The following is a 3,372-nucleotide window of genomic DNA, read 5'->3' on the forward strand; positions in this document are numbered from 1 at the left end:
AATGCATGCAAAAAAAGTCTCCTGCCGGAGACTGCAGGGGACTTGGCAACCGTATTTGGGGCCCGATGGGGAAACATGTAGTTGTGGTGGTTTCAGTGATGCAAAATGTAGTGCTTTCCTCCTCTCCTCATGCTCCACCTTAAATCACTTCCCACCACCCGCTTCACAGAATGACAACCATGGCTTTTTTTGTAGCAGGAACTCCTTTGCATATTAGGCCACAAACCCCTGATGTAGCCAATCATCCAAGAGCTTACAAGGCTTTTAGTACAGGGCCTACTGTAAACTCCAGGAGGACTGGCTACATCAGGGGGGTGCAGCCTAATATGCAAAGGAGTCCCTGCTACAAAAATAGCCCTGTGTCAGGGGCCAAACAAGTGGCACCTTCATGTCCTGTTTTAAATTAAGGAATGTTGTTCTCAGTTTGGTGAGAGCCAGTTTGGTGTAGTGGTTGTGTGTGGACTCTTGTCTGGGAGAACTGGGTTTGATTCCCCATTCCTCCACTTGCACCTGCTGGAATGGCCTTGGGTCAGCCATAGCTCTCTCTCAGAGGTTGTCCTTGAAAGGGCAGCTGCTGTGAGAGCCCTCTCAGCCCCACCCACCTCACAGGGTATCCGTTGTTGGGGGAGAAGACATGAGAGATTGTAAGCCGCTCTGAGTCTCTAATTCAGAGAGAAGGGCAGGGTATAAATCTGCAATTCTTCTTCTTCTTCACTCCCAGGATGCTTGTATGAAGCAGTGCTCTGTTGCCCACTTTCATGTTCTTCCGTACAATTTAGCATGGCTTATGTGCTGTTCTCAGAGAGTCTCCCATCCCATCCCTGTGTAACTGAGCATTTGAACTAAGTGATGGGCTCAGAGAACAATGGGTAAGCCCCTGTGGTTTCTGTGTGCACGCAAACACAGGTGATGTATGACGCCTCTTTAACCTATGTGAAAATAGATTTGATCTTTTGCAAACAAAGGACGGATTTCAAAGGGGGTGGGGGAAATTGCTGTTTCATTTCAAATGATTTCTTTCTTTCTTTTTCTTTTTTTAAAAAAAAGATCCGTTTCATTTGCCTCAGGCTGTCACATTTCAAAGTAATTCAAACGTTTTAAGAAGTGTTCTGATTTCCATAAATAAGTGTTTTCATGTTGTTATAGTTTATACAAAATTGTGCACAGTTCTATTTCTGTGAACAGGGAAAAAGAAGCAGCGATACAAGCAATGTTCCCTTTAAGCTGCAGAGTCTTGTGAGCAAAAATTCTACTTTGTGAGCTCTCGGCATTAAAGTTGTGAGCTACTGCATCAATTAGGGTATTCTGGGGCCATCCTTTCTGGGCTAAGACAAAAAGGTGTGAGCTGGAGGCTAAAAACCTGTGAGTTGGCTCACGCAAACTCTGTTCAGAGGGAGCACTACATACAAGCAATAAGCTCCTGAAGTTAAAATGTAGGAGAGTTGTAAATAGGGTTGCCAAGTCCAATATAGAAATATCTGGGAATTTTGGGGGTGGAGCCAGGAGACTTTGGGGGTGGAGCCAGGAGACATTGGGGATGGAGCCAAGAGCAAGGCTGTGACAACCATAACTGAACTCCAAAGGGATTTCGGGACATCACATTTAAAGGGACAGCACACCTTTTAAATGCCTTCCTTCCATAGGAAATAATGAAGGATAGGGGCACCTTCTTTTGGGGCTCATAAAATTGGACGCCCTGGTCCAATCTTTTTGAAACTTTGGGGGTATTTTGGGGAGAGGCACTGGATGCTATGCTGAAAGTTTGATGCCTCTACCTCAAAAACAACCCTTCCAGAGCCCCAAATGCCCACGGATCAATTCTCCATTATTTCCTATGGGAATAAGTCTCCATAGGGAATAATAGAGTTCCCAGCAGACGTTTCTCTCCCTTCCCCCAGCTTTCTGTTGATCCTGAAGCGGGGGGTGGGTCTCCAAACCGGGGGATCCCCTACCTTCACCTGGGGTTTGGCAACCCTGGTTGTAAACAACGGCTGAAACGTCCAGCTCTGCTCAGTCCCCCCCCCCCACACACACACACCACTTGTGATAACTAAATGCAGATTACTCAGTTTCTGTAAAAGCAAGATCTGCGTCCAGTAGCATCTTGAAGGGTAGTTAGTGAAGAATTTTTTGTTTCATTAGGCATTCCCTCATTGATCCCTCCTCCCTAAACAACATTTTATGACTTTTCACTGTTTTATATGTAATTTAACTCTTAATTATTATTATTATTTCTTAAAAGGTTGTTTTAATGAGGTATGCTTGGGAGAGGGGTTTGTTGTTGGAATGGCCTTGGGTTAGCCATAGCTCTGGCTGTTTTTTATGGTGTTTTTTCATGTATGTTTTACATGAAAAGGGACGGTGGCTCAGTGGTAGAGCATCTGCTTGAGAAGCAGAAGGTCCCAGGTTCAATCCCTGGCATCTCCAAAAAAGGGTCCAGGCAAATAGGTGTGAAAAACCTCAGCTTGAGACCCTGGAGAGCCGCTGCCAGTCTGAGAAGACAATACTGACTTTGATGGACCAAGGGTCTGATTCAGTATAAGGCAGCTTCATATGTTCATATGTTCAAATTGTTAGCCTATATTAGTTAGCCTATATTAGCCAACAAAAGTCCGCATGGCCAAAGCGATGGTATTCCCAGTAGTAATGTATGGCTGTGAGAGTTGGGCCATAAGGAAGGCCAAGCGCAGAAGAACAGATGCTTTCGAGCTGTGGTGCTGGAGAAGAAGCTTGAGAGTCCCTTGGACTGCAAGAAGATCAAATCAGTCAATCCTAAGGGAAATCAACCCAGACTGTTCCCTGGAAGGTCAGATGCTGAAGCTGAAGCTCAAATACTTTGGCCACCAAAAGAGAAGGGAGCACTCCCTGGAGAAGATCCTGATGCTGGGAAAGACAAAAGGCAAAAGAAGAAGGGGACGGCAAAAGATGAGATGGCTGGACAGAGTTACTGATGTAACAAACACGAATTTGAGCAGATTTCAGAGGATGGTGGAAGACAGGAGGGCCTGGCGTGACTTGGTCCATGGGGTCGCAAAGAGTCAGACTTGACTGTGCGACTGAACAACAACAAATATTAGTTGGGTTTTTTTTTTTTTCCACTGCACGTACATGTTCATCAAGTCAAATGTGTCCTGCTAGGTGGGATATAACTTCGGTAAATAAATCAATAACACGATTTCCATGATATAAGCTTTCAAAAGTCAAACCTCTCTTCATTAAATTTGACTCTCAAAAAGCTTATACCCTGGAAATTTTGGTCTTCAAGATAGGGTTTGTCAGGTCCCCCTTGGCCACTGATGGAGGAATGTGGGGGTAGAGTTATCAGATCCTGGTTGGAAAATTCCTAGAGATATGTGGATGGAGCCTGGGGAG

General features: G+C 45.0%; 1 non-coding gene across 1 annotated transcript; it reads left to right on the forward strand.

The window, feature by feature from the left end:
• The first annotated feature begins 2,360 nt into the window (after positions 1-2,360).
• TRNAL-GAG (transfer RNA leucine (anticodon GAG)) lies at positions 2,361-2,427 on the forward strand. The gene has a single exon. It is a non-coding gene; the product is annotated as a tRNA-Leu (tRNA).
• Positions 2,428-3,372: the final 945 nt, after the last annotated feature.

Source organism: Heteronotia binoei, chromosome 9 (genome assembly GCF_032191835.1).
Source record: "Heteronotia binoei isolate CCM8104 ecotype False Entrance Well chromosome 9, APGP_CSIRO_Hbin_v1, whole genome shotgun sequence".
Taxonomy (NCBI): Eukaryota; Metazoa; Chordata; class Lepidosauria; order Squamata; family Gekkonidae; genus Heteronotia; species Heteronotia binoei.